The following is a 12,980-nucleotide window of genomic DNA, read 5'->3' on the forward strand; positions in this document are numbered from 1 at the left end:
GTGATTAGAAGTTAGAAAATTAAGATCATGGAACACTCCAAATTAGAAAAAGGAATGCTACTGCATGATGGCAGCAGAAGGAAGCACTGTGGAAATAAAATAAATTCACCCTTTTGCACTCTCCCTATTTAGTTTTTTGCTGGTACAAATGGAAACAAATCAATTTCATGGTTTTGTCATTGTAAATGTATAACTTAGCAGTGGCTGTAGCCAACATGCAATGTATACAGCAAGAGATTAGATGTAGCTTTAACATGGTTATTTTGTTGATTTGCATGAGTGCCAGTGAGGAATTTCCACTTATGTTCCTGTTTTTAAGATGACTATTTAATTGAATTACAGAATTCATTTTACAATAAGATTCTGAGTATAATATAAATTTCTTTACAAGAAAACCATTTTGTATGCATGGGTCTGAGAGCAATTTAAAGTAGCTGTAACTCCTTTCCAGACTTCCATTTCCTACTTTTTTAGAAGATGGGAATGATCTTATAGTGTGGTTGTATAGGTCGTAAAAGATAATGCTTGTAAACATGCTGTTTTCACTCAAAGTGTGCTCTATAAACTTCTTTATTGTTAACATTTTGGGTTTATGAGACCACTGTTTGCTGGCAATCCAAATCTGACTCAGAGTAGGTTCTCTGTGTGGGAAGCGATAATTGAAGTTTAGAGCACAGAATGTCACCTCGACAATCTTAGTCTCCTGCCCTTGCCACACGCCCTCACTGTGCCCTTTTATAACTGTTAAAAACAGCTTTTTATCATCTATAACTTAGGCCATGATCTCAAATGACTGTCTTAGGAAAGATTAGTCTGTAAGAAGAGCTTTCCACAGTGGTTTGTCTAAATCAAGGACTATAGCGATGGCTGAGTGTTGCTAAACTAGAATCCTTCACGCTGTAGCCTATATACCCGTGCTTAACAAGGTGCCTACTATGCAGTATGAACTCAGTCAGTGTTAGTGTTTTGACTACTCAGGAGTTAACTATATTGTGTTTACCTTCCTTCAGGTGACAGCATTATCCCAAGACACCTTATTTAGCTGGAGCAAAAGCTAGCACTTGTTACCAAGGTAAATTTGATCATTAAGAGCTGCCTGATTTCACAGAGATGGGATTTCCATCTCTTGCAACTAAATCATTGTGATCAGAGGAAAATTATATGGTGTCCATTCTACTACATTTTATATTTCTGGAGTGACACATAACTTACGGGATTTTCTGTGATGCCTTTTACCTTAACAAAGCTCATGAGATCTGCTGCCTGTATTGTTAGGCTTTTTGTGCGCGTTTGGAAACAGACTGCCCTAATGGCACTGGAAAGCCATTTAAAATGACTCATTTTAGTTTCCTGTGAGTAATTTTTTTGTCAACCATAATTACTTTGCGCTTAACATTTTAATTTGGGGATGTGAAAATCCATTAGCATTTTCTTTGAAATATCATAAAGATATTAGATCACTGAAATGAATGTAAAAATATCTATCATTAGAAATCATCTTAGTAGACTATACAGTTAATATTTTTGTTGTTGTTCAGTTGCTAAATTGTGTCTGACTCTGCGACCCCATGGACTGCTGCTGGAATTCTGTTCTTTATTTGTTCTCCATTCAGCTCCATCACTTCATGGCAAATAGATGGGGAAACAATGGAAACAGTGACAGACTTTTTTTTCTTGGGCTCCAAAAGCACTGCAGATGGTGACTGAAGCCATGAAATGAAAAGACGCTTGCTTCTTGGAAGAAAAACTGTGACCAACCTAGACAGCATGTTAAAAAGCAGAGACATTACTTTGCCAACAAAGATCTGTCTAGTCAAAGCTATGGTTTTTCCAGTAGTCATGTATGGATGTGAGAGTTGGACCATAAAGAAAGCTGAGTGCTGAAGAATTGATGCTTTTGAACTGTGGTGTTGGAGAAGACTCTTGAGAGTCCCTTGGACTGCAAGGAGATCAAACCAGTCCTAAAGGAAATCAGTCCTGAATATTCATTGGAAGAACTGATGTTGAAGTTCCAATACTTTGGCCACCTGATGCGAAGAACTAACTCATTGGAAAAGACCTTGATGCTGGGAAAGATTGAAGGCAGGAGGAGAAGGGGATGACAGAGGATGAGATGGTTGGATGGCATTACCCATTCCATGGACATGAGTTTGAGCAGGCTCTGGGAGTTGGTAATGGACAGGGAAGCCTGATGTGCTGCAGTCAATGGGATTGCAAAGAGTCAGGCACAACTTATATAAGTTTATTCACTTATATAAACTTAAGTGAATATAAGTTTATATTCACTTAACTTGAATATAAAACAAAAATATAAGATTCAAGTGGGCAAGTATTCTTGATTTATTTGCTTATTGAACAATGACTGCACATAACAGTCACTCAATTAATATTCATTGTTTGAATTCATATTGAATGACATGTCTATTATTTATCACCAGTGACACACACTAACATTGGCCCAGAAGTAAGGAAAAAACAGACTAGACAATACATATTGAGTCTTTCTGAGAAAATAGGGTTTTTTTCTTTACAGTTATAACTCTAGTTGCTATTATGGCCTTAATGTTATTTTAGGCCATAATGGAGGATATTATGCAGGTTACATCTTAATAACACTATGAAATTGATTTTTCATTTACTGTAAAGAATTTATGATGGAATTGATTATCTTAACTGATATTAACATCTACATATAAATATATGAATTATGTCATAACCTAATTTGAAAGAGAAGTTATACTTCTACCAGAATATTTTTAAATGGTACATATTTAAGTAAAATTACAGTTAATTATAGTTTTAAAGTTTTTTATTTAACTTCTTTGTTCCTGTTATTGAAATTCCTGTTCTAATAACCCGATCAGTTTATAATATTCATTTTAAGAAGGAAAACAAAGCCTAAAACATAATTAGTTTGTTTTGGTGATTATTTTCCTTAATTTATAATTAAGTAATTTAATAAAATATGCACAGGCCATTTTGTAGGAATGTCTGTTGGAACTACCCACATAATTTCCTGCATAAACTCTTAAGTAGAAAGTTTTTTTGTTTTTTGTTTTTTTACTTTAGTGTCCGTGTTAAAGTCAATGCCATTGAGTGGTGTTTATTTTGCAAAGTCAAGCTGCTTAATGTGCAGAAAGACAACCTTCTGACTTCTAAAGCAGTATCTCTTTGATTCCTGTCTATAATCTAATTAAAGTCTTTCCCAATAGAATTGTTATTTCAGTCAGTATTTCTGTTGACACTTAAAAATAGGGTTTGTCAGGACATGGGATATCCACTCTTATAAGTTATATGAAATTTCTCACTTTTTAAAATAGCATCTGAGGAAGGTTATGCAGTCTCATATGCAAAACAAAACCATCATCAGACTGTGTGCATAAATTAGTGCAGTGTGATGATTCTGGTTATTTTATTGATGTGTTCCTGAAAGTAGAGTCAATTTGGAAAAACACTGGTAAAAGGGATTTTTATTTCATCCTTGAAGATTAATTTGAGATAAATGATTGCATTTGATCTTTGTCTTCCTCCCTGCCTTTAACTTCCCATATTTCATCTCTAAAGCTAAATTTGCACTGGACTTAATACTGTATTTTATGTTTCTTACCAAACTGCTAGTTACAACTTTCTTAAATTTATATGCTGCTCAAAGAAAATCCCTGCTTGTTAATCTCTTACTTACATGAAAGATTAGTTCACCTTCAAATTTATAATCATTTAACAGAGAATTTCTTATTAGAAATGTAAGAATTTTACTTTACATGTAATGTTCAAGACAAAAATAAAAATCATTGCATCAATGGCTTGCATATGTCATCCTGATAGAGAGCAACTGAGACTAGGAAAGGTGACACTGTATCACTGAATGTTGCTGCTGCTAAGTCGCTTCAGCCGTGTCCAACTCTGTGCGACCCCATAGATGGCAGCCCACCAGGCTCCTCCGTCCCTGGGATTCTCCAGGCAAGAACACTGGATTGGGTTGCCATTTCCTTCTCCAAATATACATACTACATTAACAGACATAAGCAAGGAAGAAAACCTGCTACATAAAATTCATTAAAGAATGATTTGTTTAGTTCGCTGCTGCTGCTCCTGCTAAGTCGTTTCAGTCTTGTCCGACTCTGTGTGACCCAATGGACGGCAGCCCACCAGGCTCCCCCGTCCCTGGGATTCTCCAGGCAAGAACACTGGAGTGGGTTGCCATTTCCTTCTCCAATGCATGAAAGTGAAAAGTGAAAGTGAAGTTGCTCAGTCCTGTCCGACTCTTAGAGACCCCATGGACTGCAGCCTACCAGGCTCCTCCGCCCATGGGATTTTCCAGGCAAGAGTACTGGAGTGGGGTGCCATTGCCTTCTCCAATCACTAAATGTAGACCTTGTTTAATTTTGAAATTAGGCATAACCCAATTTTAATACTTCATTGCTACAACCTTATATTTGTAGTGTGATTTTCATACAATGTGATTAACTGCTATGTTTTTGCCTGGAGTCCTATTCACACTTTCAGTAATCACAGAAATACCTATTGAACAACATTTATTCAGCAAATATTTATCATTGTTACTACAGACCAACACTCTCATAAGTAGGGGATATGCAATGCTAAGTCTGATCTGATACCTGCATTTGAGGAACTTATACTTAGTGACAGGAACAGACTACAAAACAAAAATATTTAAACTGTATAATTATAAATGGGAGATGATTTTATGAAGGAAAATGTAATACCCTGAGAAAAATTTATAGGGGAGATGAAATATGTCAGGGACTTTGGGGGTCAAAGAATTAAGATCTGGAATATGAGAGCGAGAGAGTGGGAGATGAGGTCAAAGTGATAGGGTTTTATGTTTCCAAGGGGTGAGCTGATATCACATAATTCTGTATGAAAAATGGAAAAAATAGAAAAAATGTGACTGACAGTTTTTTGAATTTCTTTGTTTTAATTTCTGAAACTCTTGAAAAATTTATTATAATAGTTAATAAAGAAAGATAAATTAAAACTAATAAAGCAGACAACTGAAAATGATGCTAGCATAGTTGGGAGATCCATTAAGTTCTTTAGTCCACAAAAGTTACCCTGATATTAGTTTGCTAGGACTGCCATTACAAAATGCCATGGATCAGGGGGCACCATAGATCAGGGGGCTTAAGCAAGAGAAATTTATTTTCTCCTAGTTGAAATCCAAGATCGAGGTGCTGCAAGGACTGATCTCCTCTGAGGCCACAATGTTCCTGGCTTATAGATGGCGCTTTCTCACTGCTTTGTCCTCCTGTGTCTCTCACTTTGTGCAGGTAAACTCTTCATATCCCCATGAGTCCAAATTTCCTCTTCTTACAGGGATGTCAGTTAAATTGGATTAAAACGCACCCAATGCTCTAATTTAATTTAGTCATCTCTTAAAGACTTTTTCTCCAAATAGATTTACTTGCACATATGAATTTTGAGCGTAGATAGTTCAGCCTGTAATACTGATCTATGGTACAGAGCTATTTCCCAAGTTACTCTGGTGGCTCAAAGAAAATGATTCACCTGGTTTAGAGAAGGCAATTTTAGAAAAAAAATCTCAGCTGTATATCAGATTAAAAGTATGTTGGAAACAGAAGTAGCATTTAATATAGTGTAAGAGATGTAGCTGAACCATAAATAGAGGAAACTATGATGGTTTCTTGCATTTCAGTTTCTCTTTGAAAACCTCAACAGAGTCATCCCTGTGATCCACTACTCAGGGCCACCGATTCCACAAGTCAGGGGATATTTTTGAGAAATTCAGCACAGTCTAATGAATTAATTGGAAGGAAAAGGAAAGAAACTGTTATATTTTGAAAATAAAACCTTTGCATCATTCCTTTACAAACATAGCTTTACTTACCTCATTCTTCATGTAGATATTGGAATACATTTTGTTATTTTTTGATTCAGTTGTTCATTCTGATGATGGTATTCCTTCAAATCACCGTTTGTTGCATTTGGTTAAATGTTATTGTATTATGCATATAATCTCAAACTTGAATTTTTGTTTCCTTTTTATGCATACATTGTTCAATCATAAAATCATGTGGCTAATTATTTCCAGTATAATGGAGGCTATAAGAAATTCATACTTCTATCTAATTGCTAACTTATTTTTCATCTACAGTTACCTACTCAGCAATCTTTATTCTTTGCCTATCTTAAGCAATTGAAATTTCCATCCAAACTCTAGTCCAGTGTGAAATATATTTTATAATTCAAATTCCAAAGTGTCAAGTTCATACCTTTCTACAACACATAGATTTTCACTCCCGCTCAAGAACCCACACCTTTTAAACTCTTTGTGTGGTGGATACAAGCCATGTAGGTTATCCGTTTACATGCAGTGGCTACTTTGTATTTCAGTGATTATTGTCTCTTAAGCAATGAATGTGCTGAGTTTGTTCTATAGTTACCATTTATGCAAAAGTTAAATGGGAGGCATATATTGGATATTAATAATGCAGATATACAGCCTGCACAGGGATCTTTTGCCCATGTGATTGGTATAATTATGAGTGCCCAGCTTCATTGTGAGTCTTTGGATCATTCCAAACTAAACAACGGAGAAGGCAATGGCACCCCACTCCAGTACTCTTGCCTGGAAAATCCCATGGACAGAGGAGCCTGGTAGGCTGCAGTCCATGGGGTCTCGAAGAGTTGGACACGACTGAGCGACTTCACTTTCACTTTTCACTTTCATGCATTGGAGAAGGAAATGGCAACCCATTCCAGTGTTCTTGCCTGGAGAATCTCAGGGACGGGGGAGCCTGATGGGCTGCCGTCCATTGGGTCTCACAGAGTCGGACACGACTGAAGTGACTTAGCAGCAGCAGCAGCAGCAAACTAAACAAATCATTCTTTAATGAATTTTATGTAGCAGGTTTTTTTCCTTGTTTATTTCTGTTAATGTAGTATGTATATTTGGAGAAGGAAATGGCAACCCACTCCAGTATTCTTGCCTAAGAATCTCAGGGACAGGGGAGCCTGGTGGGCGGCCAGCTATGGGGTCACAGAGTCGGACACAACTGAAGCGACTTAGCATGCGTGCATGCATTGGAGAAAGAAATGGCAACCCACTTCAGTGTTCTTGCCTCGAGTATCCCAGGGACAGAGGAGCCTGGTGGGCTGCCATCTATGGGGTCTCACAGAGTTGGACACGACTGAAGCGACTTAGCAGCAGCAGCAGTATGTATCTTAATGAGACATAAATATTTTCAACTATATGGAAATATCTCCTAGAAGTTTTCCATTTTATCAATGAGAAAAGGTAACTAAGGCCAATACTTTAAAAGATTTAAAATTTAACTAAGTAGAAAAGGCTTGGAATTCTTAGAACACATATCTATTCCTGTACTTTTCTTATGAAAAATGAAGTAACAAGAAATGAAATAAATCCATTAGAATATCTTATTTCATACAACTAAGTGGTGCTTTGAAAAAGACTTTAATGCTGTATCTTTTGACATAGAGGTAAGAAAGTAATTTTTTTCTTGAAATCCAGTAGGATAATGACATTAGTACAATAGTTATATCCTCACATTTTGTTGCTCTTTAAATTGAAAAATCTTAATTATTTCTCCAAGAGGTCACAGATATGTTCATATTAAGTTGGCTATTATAGAGACAGGAGTTTAATTAGTTCATCTTAAGAATCAGTCAAACCATTCATTCCATGAATGGGTAATTAACTAATCCTATTAAGACAGAGAGACCATGCCTAAAATTGCCTGGGTGGAATCATAATTTCAGGAAGGTGAGATAGCTTCTCATTAGCACTCTGCCTAAGGAATACATTTTTACTGTTGTACATGCAAAAAGAATATGAATGCATACCTGTTTGTGCATGGTTCCTCATAAAATAGTCACAATAGCAATCAAAATAAAGATAAATTGCAAGTTGTGAAGGTAGATTTTTTTTAGATGAGCAATTTTCTTTTAATTTAATTCTGGCTTATTTTTTCTGGACTTCCATACAGTCTTCATAGTTTTTCTGGTGTAGATTTATCTGGAGTTGGAAATCAGTGATCGTGGAATGGATGGTACATGGATGTATGGTCGACAAGTCTAGATTTGAATCATGTCTGAACTACTAACCAGTATGGCATAAGTGAGTCTCAGAACCTTGGTTTTCAAGTATAAGAGAAAACCAAAAATCATAGGAACACTAACCTCAAAGTACTGTTTAAATGAAATAACTTATGTAAAGTGCAAAGCACAGTCCCCGACACATAACAAACAAACATTAATGCCTATTTCCTAATCCTTTTCTATGCCTCTAAACAATAAAAGTAGCTTTGTTTTAAAAGTTTTTCACTACATTTTCTCCTGAAGAAAAATAGAGAATTGTTGTTTTCCTATCTAGTAGCTTTTATTCCCTTCTCTCCTTGAGCTTTTTGAGTTAGATGTTATCATGGCAACCCACTTCAGTATTCTTGTCTGGAGAATCTCATGGACAGAGAAGCCAGGTGGGCTACAGTCCATAGGATCGCAGAGTCGGATATGACTGAAGTGACTTAGTAATATGTATTTAAATTGACCTCATGTCTCTACAGATAACTTTTTTATCCACATACTGCTTATGGTCATCAGGTCTTGGTGCATAGGCTATATCTCTTATTTCTATTGGGTATGTATATGTGTATTTATTCATTTATATGCTCTAGTTTTTGCCATTTGAGTAGGTGGAAGAAAGAGGGTAGAAATCATAAGTAGAATTTTTACTTCAAATTAATTTGCTAGTTTTTCTTTGAAGAAAGATAACAATATAATTATTTAAACTTGGAACCTGTTTAACTATCCTTTTTTTTCTCGCTCTTTTTTTTTTTTTTTTTGTGAAAATCTCAAAATGAAATAACTGTCAGCAGGATGAGGCACATGCCAGTATATACTGCCAGCTTGAGATAGATCTTATCCCAGGACTTTTTTAGACTTGTCTATATGCCAATATTGAGAAAAATCTCAGTTACTTGCTGAGTTTTTCTGTGTATGAAAGTGAATTCAGTTCACATATCTTACCAACTAGATGTGCATAAGTCATTTTTTTTTCAATAACTGGGGCTCAGTGACCCATCTTTCCAAATAATTCTAGGTGTCTCTGGACTTACTATATATATATTAGTCCAAAAATGTGTACTATAGTAACTACAATAATTAAAAGTTTATTGTGTATTGTGTGTTCCTTACTACGCCTGTGACAAACTTATTTGTTCTAATAAATTGTTTTATAGGCAAAAAGGTGCACAAACAGATTAATATAGCTCTGGTACATGAAATAACCTTGTATTTTCTATTATCTTAGTCACCATCCATTAAAAACAAGCTTATTTTTAGGCTCCCTAAATGAGTCCTTAGAGTTAACAGGATGAAAATGATTTTAAGAAATTACTTAAGTAAGGTGCCATTCCTGATAGTGATTGGAGGTAGTTATTAATGGAAACAGTATTAAGCATCTCATAATCACATTGAAGTAATGTTGACTTGAAGTATTTTGAGTACCTTGCAGTGTACCTGGCATACAGAAAATACTCAGAATGATGCGTTGAACGATTTAAAAAGTTTTTAGAAACCAAGAGATAGAATCTTGAACAAATAACTTAAAATATAAGTTTCATATGATATTTCTATGTATGTAAGATATGCAGTGGTGTTTTGTTTTGTTTTGTTTTGTTTTTTAACTTTGGTGACCAGAGTGATACACACATAGACAATCAGAGAGGCAGTCTATTACTAAAATAGATACTGGAATCAATATTCATTTCATGTTTTGAAGCAATAATGTATTTAAGCCAAGTAGTTTGATGATTTGACTGTCAATACTCTGGATGTTATTAATGTGCCCACAGGCTTCACAGATTAGTCAGCATTTATTAGATTATCTCCTCCTTATCCCCATTTATTCTCACTCCCATTGTATTGAAGCAATTCTAAAATCTTTCTATTAAAAAGTAACAAAGCAATAGCACACCTCTTTCTCCCCCCTTCTTAATAATAGAAGTTGATAATAATACATTAATCATTGTAGCAACCAGTATTTCTTAATGCATTTAATACTTTCTCTGTTAATGAAATGTACAGTTATCTTCCTTACATTGTCTTATAAATCTTCATAATAACTTTGAAGTTACATCTATTATCAACATAGAACTTAAGAGACTGAGGCTTAGAGAAAGTAACTTTCTGAAGGACTAATAGTGAGTAAATGAAGGGATGTGAATCCATCTCAGTTATATAAGGGAGATGAATCCATCTCAGTTATATAAGAACTTTCAGTTCTTCCTGTGTTGGGGACCCAGTTTTCTCCTGCCTTAACTTTTCCTTTCTTACCAACTGTTGAAGTAGCTCATCTGATCCTCTCTTCTTGACCCCCAGATCTTTAAAGCACCCCATAAAAGCTGCCCTCAGGTCTTTAGTGGTGTCAGAATAGTTAAGGGATGACATTTATCAGTCTATATTTTACTTGCACTCTTGCTGTTTTGGCCTATTTTGACCCCACCCATCATCTAGAAATATTCTTCTTCTATCTCCTGACACTCAGTCTCCTAGCTTCAGTTTTCACTGCAGGACATGCTTTCTCAGTCCCTTTTCCATGCTGATCCTCTTTCTCTTGCTGCCCTAAAATCCTGCATCTTCATTAGGGTGTAATTTATTCACACCTAAGAAATCTATATTACCATGAGCTCTGCTTCCCACATAGTCAAGAATAATTTCAAATCTATAACTGTGTTGATCATCTCCTATCAGAGATAGACCCTCATAGCTTCTTCTTCACTGGGACTGTTCCCTATTCTTCACTCCATTTTTTTTTTTTCTTTTTACATAATAACTCCTACTCATTCTTCAAGTCTAGATAAGTGCAAATGTTCCTTCCTCAGGAAAGCCTAAAAGGCCTCATAGATGTGGTTAAATTGCCTTCTCTAAGGGGTTTTTGTTTTATTTCTCATTCAAAATTCCAACTTTAAAAGGTGCATCCCATAGAATATATAGTTTGCAAAATGAGAATAAAATCTCACTTGCTCTACAAGCTATTATTGAAGTGAAGGAATATTTTTGACATATAATAAATACTGAGAACCTTTTGTTGAATTCAGTGAAAACCTACAACTCATGTTTATTGTTGCTGTTATGTCAGGTATGGATACCCAGCATTTCCATGATAAGGTTTTTCTTTCTCTCAGTGATGTGGAAGACACGCCAAGAGAGTGTCGTGCCTATATAAATGAAGCATTCCAAAGAATATATGTGGTTTATTTGAATTGTTTGTGGGGGAAGGAAAGACAATTTTCTAAAGGATATTTCTTCTAGATTCTGTCTTAAAGCTGTTTGTAAGTAAGAAAATTGAGTTTATGATACATTAGAAGATAGTATAAAGTCTTTATTAAATTCACTGTGCAAACTTTAATCAAATAAGTAAATGCATTATTTATTCCCAAGGTTAAAGCACACATTCTCTTCATCTGGAATGCCAGTTCTGGAAGAAAACATGTCTAATAATATATGAATCTGAAGAATGCTTTTACTTTTCATCATTCATATAGCATTTAAAGATCTAAAGCCTGTCTTACTTCTTGTAGCATGTTTTCAGCAAATATTTTTTTTAGAAATTACAGCTATTCTTATGCATATGAAATTAACCTCAATAAATAATTTATTTTTGTACACTTCATGCAAATGTAAAATTCTTGGCCGAAACATTTTTAATCCTTTAATTTATTCTTCAAGCAACTTTGACAATAAATTGACTTTTAAATGGAGAATATTTCAAATGTCTGCTTGAGATTAAAACCTTTCTTTTGATCAAAGAATCCCTATGTTTCTAATGCTTAAAACACAAAGAATTAGATGTGACTTTGACCACTAAATAACTAAGTAAAATGTACATCCTTAGATTGGGGTGTTTAGAGGAACAGAGCTTATAAGAATATCCTGGGGAGATCATGAAACTCAATTAGAAAAAAAGAAAACAAATTATCGAGTCGTAATATATTTTGTACATCAACATATGTTAATGAGCTGTCATCTCAGTCGGAGACCTTTGACCACCGTCATAAAATGATAAAGTACTGCTTTTTAGTGACATTGGTATGAGAACAGCCATCACAAACTGGAACAAAAGAAGCACTTGAAGCAGAAGAGTAACAGAAACAACTTAGGCCCAAATCCTAGTTTAGTTGCTAATGGCAAACCTTAGACAAGCAGTTAGCCTCCCATTTTCTCCTTTGCTTCAATTGTAAAGAATGAGTAACTAAACCCATCCTACTCTGTCCACAATTTTTGTGAGGAAGTTGCGTAAATTTGAATTTTCAAGGTAGCATATAATTATTTAGTTAGATTATCAAAAATTCATTTAAAAATTAGCTCTCTGATTTTAAATAAATATTCCAATTAATTCCATAAACCTATGTTGTCCAATTTTGTAATATTTTAGGCAATATGGCTACATCGGGGGAAATACAGCATCTAGATACTAATGTATTACTTCTTCTTGTATACTTTTAGATTATTGAATTTTATAGTTTATGCATTCACAAGGAGCTTCCCTAGCGGATCAGATAGTAAAGAATCTGCCTGCATTTGGGAGACCTGGGTTTGATCCCTGGGTTGGGAAGATACCCTGGAGGAGGGGATGGCAACCCACTCTGGTATTCTTGACTGCAAAATCCCAAGGACAGAGGAGCCTGGTGGGGTCCATGGGGTCTCAAAGAGTCAGACATGACCAAGTGATAAAACACAGGCATTCACAAAAGGAGTTACTATATAAGGTTAGAAATCCTTCAACTTCTTCTATCACATAGAAAAAAACTGTATAATTGAAAAATCCCACTGGTTCAGAGTACATTATAGAAAATAGCATGTTGAAATAAATATTTCTCTCATTTTTCTTTTGCTATGTTATGAAAACAAGGCAAATAAAAGGAAAAGCAAAACTGTTCGAGCCATAGAAAAATGATATTTATGGCCCAGTGTTAGAT

General features: G+C 35.1%; 1 long non-coding RNA gene across 17 annotated transcripts in view; it reads left to right on the top strand.

Annotated features, from left to right (window-relative positions):
- The window catches only part of LOC129643388 (uncharacterized), a 323,134-nt gene that overhangs the window by 124,217 nt on the left and 185,937 nt on the right, over window positions 1–12,980 (top strand). Inside the window, exons 4-5 of one of the 17 annotated variants that reach the window (XR_008710266.1) lie at window positions 1,011–1,072; window positions 1,614–2,267. The exons of 12 other annotated variants lie outside the window; for them this stretch is intronic. This is a non-coding gene — a long non-coding RNA (uncharacterized LOC129643388). Of the gene's footprint in view, window positions 1–1,010; window positions 1,073–1,538; window positions 1,554–1,613; window positions 2,268–5,677; window positions 5,867–11,442; window positions 11,809–12,980 lie in introns of those variants that run through there. 4 more of the 17 variants (XR_008710268.1, XR_008710274.1, XR_008710276.1 and 1 more) reach the window with 4 other exon arrangements.

The sequence above is a fragment of the Bubalus kerabau genome, chromosome 2 (assembly GCF_029407905.1).
Source record: "Bubalus kerabau isolate K-KA32 ecotype Philippines breed swamp buffalo chromosome 2, PCC_UOA_SB_1v2, whole genome shotgun sequence".
NCBI classification, from domain to species: Eukaryota; Metazoa; Chordata; class Mammalia; order Artiodactyla; family Bovidae; genus Bubalus; species Bubalus kerabau.